This window comes from Galeopterus variegatus, unplaced genomic scaffold, assembly GCF_000696425.1.
Source record: "Galeopterus variegatus unplaced genomic scaffold, G_variegatus-3.0.2 Scaffold8530, whole genome shotgun sequence".
Taxonomy (NCBI): domain Eukaryota; kingdom Metazoa; phylum Chordata; class Mammalia; order Dermoptera; family Cynocephalidae; genus Galeopterus; species Galeopterus variegatus.
Genome location: NW_007734641.1, coordinates 28643 through 36218, shown reverse-complemented (window position 1 = coordinate 36218; position 7576 = coordinate 28643).

Sequence of the window (7576 nt, the reverse complement as noted above, 5' to 3'; positions counted from 1 at the left end):
TCTTGCATCCTGGAGTGTCCTTGGAATCACCTCCTGTGGGTGAGAGCTGAGCCAAGTCTGGACTCAGGGGGGTCCTTTGAGATAAGATGTTCAGTACCTGTTGATGTACCTTGTTCTCCTCAGAGTTCACCTCCTTCCTTGTCCTCCCCAGAGTCCTGTCCCTCTGCCTTTCTACAGCCTCCTTCCACATTCCCCCACCCACACCTCCCCATCATTCCTGAGCCCCAGGCTGCAGCACTCTGCTCATGCCTTGGGATGAGGGAACCAGGGAGCCATTTCACTGGTTGGCAGATGGATGTATGTAGTTTATTACAGAATATTTATCAGGATCTTTCAGTGTACAAAACATTGTTGGGAATATTACAAAGTATAATACTGTGGGTAGGGCTTCCAGGTAAAGAATGCAGGTGTGCACAGGTAACAGGTGATACAGGACAATAAAAAATAGATAAGAGGGCTGCAGTCAAGGAGTGATCTGGGAGGTTAGTAAAGAAAGTGGGGCTTCCAGTACAGGACTGTTCCCCAAAGTTCTGTACCAGTCCATTGCTCTCAGACTGGAGAGGTGGTGGCAGGAAGTCCCCCTCCCCCATCCTGGGATCCTCTGGTTCCCTTTTCTCACTGTTTTTCCAAAATCTGTCCTGTGCTTCTCCTGCCAGGGCCAGCGTCTTACCCATTCTGGTGTTTTCAGGGCCTGGGACATGGCACTTTTTCACCAACTGTCTTTCCACTGACTTGCTTCTGCTTGTGCTACCCTTGGCACAAATTTTCTGCTTTTCAACTTGTGTAATTTCTGCCTGTGGTTGATGCCATGCTCATATGGACTTTTAACAGAAGGTCTTTCTGGTTCTTCAGCTGTCTAGCTCAGTCTGAATTAACTTCTGTCACCCCCAAGTTCCTCATGGCTCTTTGGACTTATTGGAGAACTGGCCTGATGTAAGCATATGTCTTCTGTTGTTTCTAAGCCCCTGGAAGGAAGGTTAGGTGTCGTCCCTGACTCAATTACTCAACGCATAACATGGTACATTAGGCACTATATGGACAGTGACCATATGTGATGTATAGTCTAAATCAGGGCAGTTGAGTGTGAAAGGGGGCAGTTGTGATGCAGGACTGTCTCAGGTGATCAAAGGCATATGGTCACCCACATGCTAGGTACTCATTCAACATTAGTTCTCAAGCGTTGAACACACTGTCTAGAGAGGGTTGTCCTTGGCCTGTTCATGAGATACAAAGCTCATTGTCACCCCTCGTGCCCATGATGTGAGGGACAGGTTCATGCTGGGGGCATACCCATTACCAGAAATTACTTTTGTACCCCTTGTCCCCACCGAATTATTCCCCAACCTCTCTTCCCCTCCTCTTCTCCCCCCTGACTCTGCTTTGTAGCCCTAGGAATGTTCCCTCCTTCTGTAAGACAACCTCACTACTGTTCCTTCCTTTCTCTCTTAGCTTCCACATATGAGTGAGCACATGTGGTATTTATCTCTCTGTGCTTTGCTTATTTCACTCAACGTAAGTTTCTCCAGGTTCATCCATGTTGTTGCAAATGGGAGTATTTCATTCTTTTTTATGGCAGAGTAGTATTCCATAGTGTAGATATACCACAGTTTCCTTATCTAATCATCCATTGATGGACATTTAGGTTGGTTCCATATCTTGGCTTCTATAAACAGAGCTGCAATGAACATGGGAGTACAGTATTGCTTCGACATAATGATTTCTATTCCTGTGGGTATGTACCCAGAAGAGGGATTGCTGGATCATATGGAAGATCTATCTGTAGTTCTTTGAGAAACCTCCACACTGTTTTCCATAGTGGTTGTACTAATTTACAGTCCCACCAACTGTGCAGGAGCATTCCCTTCTCTCCACACGCTCGCCAGCATATGTTTATTCACCATCTTTTTGATTGTAGCCAGTCTAACTGGAGTGAGGTGATATCTCAATGTAGTTTTAATTTGCATTTCCCTGATGACTAGTGATGTTGAGCATTTTTCATGTCTCTGTTTGCCATTTGTATGTCTTCTTTTGAAAAATGTCTATTCAGCTCCTTTGCCCATTTTTTGATTGGGTCGTTTATTTTTTTTTACTGTATAATTGCCTGAGTTCTATGTATATTCTGGATATTAATCCCTTGTTGTATGTTAGCAAAAATTTTCTCCCACTCTGTAGGTTTATTCACTCTATTGATGTTTCCTTTGCTGTGCAGAAGCTTTTTAGTTTGATAAAGTCCCATTTGTTTATTTTTTCTTTTGCTGCTTCTGCTTTCAGGCTCATGTTCATAAAGCCTGTGCCCAGACCTAATTGTTTCACCTATATTATCTCTTAGTAAGTTTACAGTTTCAGGTCTTATACTTAAGTCTTAAATCCATTTTGAGTTGATTTTAGTATAGGGTGAAAGGTGCATATCTATTTTCATTGTTCAGCATATGGATATCCAGTTTTGCCAGCACCACTTGTTGAAGAGACAGTCTTTTCCCCAATGTAGATTTTTGTTGCCTTTTCCAGTCTCAGATGGCTGTGAGTCTGAGGAGTGATTTCTGGGTTCTCAATTCTACTCCACTGCTCTGAGTGTCTGTTTTTATGCCAGTATCATGCTGTTTTGGTTACAATAGCTTTATAGTATATTTGAAGTCAGTAGTGTTATGCCTCTGGATTAATTTTTTTCTTGCTCAGGATTGCTTTGGCTGTTCGGGATCTTTTGTTCTCCATATGAAAGTTAAGATTGTTTTTTTCCATTTCTGTGAAGAATGTCATTGGTATTTTGATGGGGATTGCATTGAATCTGTAGATTGCTTTGGGTAGTATAGACATTTTCACAATGTTAATTCTTCTAATCCAAGAACATGGAATATCTTTCCATCTTTTTGTGCCTTTTAAAATATCTTTCAGTACTGGTTTGTAGTTCTCATTGTAGAGATTTTTCACCTCCTTGGTTAAATTGACCCCTAGGTATTTTATTTTTTTCATGACAATCGTAAATGGGCTAACTTTATTTTTCTTTCTGTTAGTTCATTATTTAAGTATATAAATGCAACTGATTTGGGGGCATTTATTTTGTATTCTGCAATATTATTGAAGTTATTAACCAATTCTAGGAGTTTTTGATAGAATCTTTACATTTTTCTGTATATGGTATCATGTCATCTGCAAACAGAGGCAGTTTGACTTCATCTTTTTCAATCTGGATTCCGTATATTTCTTTCTCTTGTTTAATTGCTCTGGCTAGCACCTCCAGTACTATGTTAAATAGAAGTGGTGAGAGTGGGCATCCTTGTCTTGTTCCTGTTCTTAAGGGAAAGGCCCTCAGTTTTCCCCATTCAGAATGATAGCGATGGTGGGCTTGTCATAGATGGCTTTCATTATATTGAGATACTTTTCTTCTATACCTAATTTGCTGAGAGGCTTTATGATAAAGTGATGTTGAATTTTGTCAAATGCTTTTTCAGTATCAATTGAGATAATAATATAGTCTTTGTCATTGAGTTTGTTGATGTGATGTATCACATTTATTGACTTCTGTATGTTGAACCATCCTTGCATCCCTGGGATGAATCCCACTTGACCATAGTGTATATTTTTTAAAATATGTTGCTGTATTCTGATTGCTAATATTTTGTTGAGGATTTTAGCATCTAGGTTCATCAAGGATGTTGGCGTATAATTTTCTTTTTTTGTTGTGTCTTTATCTGGTTTTGGTATGAGAGTTATGTTGGCCTCATAGAATGACTTTGGGAGAGTAGCTTCTGTTTCAATGGTTTGGGATACTTTGAGGAGAATTGGTATTAACTCCTCTTTAAAATTTTGAAAGAATTCAGCTGTAAAACCATCCAGACCCGGACTTTTCATTGGTTGGAAGATTGCTAATTACTGTTTCAGTCTCCTTGCTTGTTATTGGTCTGTTCAGGTTTTGTTCTCTCTTCTTGGTTCAGTCTTGGTAGTTCATATGTGTCTAGAAACTTATCCACATCTTCCAGATTTTCATATTTGTTGCCATAGAGTTGTTTTTAATAGTCTCTAATGATTCTTTGTATTTCTGTGGTATTAGTTATGTCTCCCTTTTCATTTCTGATATTTGTTATTGGGGTCTTCTGTTTTCTATTTTTTTTGGTAACCTGGCTAATGGTTTGTCTATTTTATTTATCTTCTCGAAAAACAAACTTTTTGTTTTGTTGATCTTTTCTATTGTTTTTTGAGTCTCTATTTCATTTTGTTCTGCTCTGATCTTAATTATTTCTTTCTGTGTACTACCTTTAGGTTTAGATTGTTGTTTTTAAGTTCTTGGGGGCATAATGTTAAGTCATTTATTTGAAGTCTTTCCATTATTTTGATATAAGCATTTAGTGCAATAAATTTGCCTCATAATACTGCTTTTGCAGTATCCTGTAGGTTTTGGTTTGATGTATCTTTATTTTCATTAGTTTCTAGAAATTTTTTGATCTCCTGTTTAATTTCTTCTTGGACCCATAGGTCATTCAGGAGCCTATTATTTAGTTTCCATGTATTTGTATAGCTTCCAGCATTTTGCTTATTGTTTATTTCCAAGTTTAGTCCATTGTGGTCTGAAAAGATAGTTGGAATGGTTTTGATTTTTTAAAAATTTGCTGAGACTAGATTTGTGACCTAATATGTGGTCTATCCTGGAGAATGTACCATGAGCTGATGAGAAGAAAGTGTATTCTTTAGTAGCTGGGTGAAATGTTCTGTATATATCTGCCAAGTCCAGTTGGCCTAGGGTGTAGATTAAATCCTGTGTCTCTTTGTTGACTTGTTGCCTGGAAGACTTGTCCCATACTGAGAGAGGGGTGTTCAGATCACCCACTATTAATGTGTTAGGACCTATTTCTTTCTTTAGGTCTAAGAGTGTTGCTTTATATATCTGGGTGCTCCAGTATTGGGTGGATATATATTTATGGTTGTTATGTCTTCTAGCTGGATAAATCTCTTTATCTTTATATAGTGGCCTTCTTTGTCTTTTTTATGTTTTTTGGTTTAAAGTCTATTTTGTCTGATATAAGAATAGGTACTCCTGTTTGTTTTTGGTTACAATTTGCATGGTATATCTTTTTCCATCCCTTCACTTTTAGGCTATGTGTGTCTCTGCAGGTGAGGTGGATCTCTTGAAGGCAGCATATACTTGGGTCTTTTTAATCCAGTCAGCCAGTCTGTGTCTTTTGAATGGGGAATTTAGTCCATTCACATTTAGGGTAGTTATTGACAAGTGTTGCTTAATTCATGTCATTTAATTGCTTCTTGTCTAGATGGTTTAAATATCTTTTGATCATTATTTCTCCTTGTATTTCTCTTCTTCAATGTTAGTTGGTAATTTAAGGTAGAATGATTTAGCTTCTTTCTCTTTCTTGCTGGCATTTTTGTTTTAACTGTGGGTTTTGCTCTTTCTTTTATATTTTTCATAGTGGTCACCATTATTCAGATTCCAGCTGAAGGACTCCCTTGATAATATCTTGCAGGGCTGGTCATGTGGTGGTGAACTCCTACAACTTTTGTTTGTTTAGGAAATACACTATTTCTCCCTCATTTCTGAAGGAGAGCCTTGCTGGGTAAAGAATTCTTGGCTGGCAATTTTTTTCTTTTAGTGTTTTGAATATATCATTCCACTTTCTTCTGGCCTGAAGGGTTTCAGTTGAGAAGTCTGCTGTTACTTTGATGGGCGTTCCCGTATAAGTGACCTGATGCTTTTCTTGCTTGTAGAATTCTCTCTTTGCCTTTCAGCTTTGCAAATTTAACTATAATGTGTCTTGGGGAGGATCGTTTTGGGTTGAATCTGTCTGGGGACCTTTGAGCTTTCTGAATCTGAAGGTCTGTATCCTGCCCTACAGCTGGGAAGTTTTCTGTTACTATTTCCTTGAGTAGGTTTTCAATACCTTTTCCTTTCTCCTCCCCTTCAGGAATAGCCAAAATTTGGATGTTAGAGCACTGGAGGTTGTCTCCTCTCTCTCTTAGAGTTTCCTCATTATTTTTAATATTTTTCTTTTTTTTGTTTGCCTGAGTTATTTCAAAAAGACCTTCTTCAATCTCTGAAATTCTTTCTTCTGCTTGCTGTACTCTGTTGCTCAAGTTCTCAGTTGCTTTTTTTTTTATTTCTTTGAGTGAATCTTTCATTTCTAGAAGTTCTACTACACTCTTTTTTAAGGTATTAATCCTATGTAGTTTTTCTCCTTCACATTCAGGATATTTTTTCTTGTTTCATTGTGTTCTCTAATTGAGTCTTCCTTTTTTCTTCAAGTTTTCTTAAGATCATTGCTCAAAATTCTTTTTGAGACATTTCAAGGATTCCCTGTTCCATGGAGTCTGACTTTGGAGCATTACTGTGTTCCTTTGGTGGTATCATTTCTTCTTGATTGTTTGTTCTTCTAGTATTTTTTTGCTGACTCTTGGTCATTTGTTAGAGGGTTTGCTTCTTCTATTACATGAGGTTGGCTATGGAGTAGCCCTGGTTGCTACTGTGGAGGTGAATTGTCTTTGCTTGACAGTAGGTGTGGTCATGGTTATGTTAAACCACCTTGGTTCCTGTTCTAGACTCTGTGATCCTAGAATGAGCCCATAGTGCCATGCGGTTCTAGTTGGCATGGGTTTGGGGCATGGGGGCAGAGCCCCAGTGCTCACCCCCCATCCGAGAAGGGGGGAGGGGCTGCCTGTAGCTGTGCAGTTCCACTGTTGCTGCTGCTGGGCTCATCTTGGTAGCACAGGTTTGGGACACAGGGTGGGGCCCTGGTGCTCACCCCCTCTGTTTCTGATGAGGATGGAGGGGCCACCTGTAGCCATGCAGTTCCTGCTGCTGCTGCTGGATGCTCACCTGGGTGGTGTGGGTTCAGGGTTCAGGGCAGGGCCCTGGTGCTCACCCCCCTCAGGTCCAAGGAGGATGGAGGGGCCGCCTCTAGCCGTGCAGTTCCCGCTGCTGCTGTTGCTGCTGCTGGGTGCTCAAGTTCAGGCTAAAGCACTAAAATTATACAGCTGGCAGTGAAGGTTGGGTCATGCGAGGAGTTTTAGTGGAAAATGTTAGGTGGTGGACATATTTTTTTTCTCCATTCTTTGTCACTCTTATTCAGTAGTAATTTTTCCCCCTTAATTTTAGTGCTAGACATGGCAAGGAGTGATTACAGCCAACTGTAATCAAAACATTTGTTTGCAACATACATCCCCTTTACCACTGTCCCCAAACTGACTCATTTTGTGTGCTTTTGTTCTTCTTTTTTTGATAAACTACCACCAAGACCAGGTGGAAGGGGCAAGGGTAAGAGAGATGTAGGGGAAGAGTCCAGGAGGCCAGAAGAGGGAAATGCTACAAGCCACAGTAAGCATGAGGTATATTTAATTTTTTTTTTCTTTTTGTCTCTTTTTTTTACTGACCGGTAACGGGATCGCAACCCTCGGTGTTGCGCCCGCACCGCGCTCAGCCAGTGAGTGGGAACCGGTCTCCACATGGGATCTGAACCCTCGGTGGGAGCGCCGCCGCACTCCCAAGCAGCACACTCTCCAGTGCGCCACCGGGCTGGCCCATATTTAATTTTTAAAAAGGGAGGGGTGTACCCCACAAATGATATGGTAATGATGG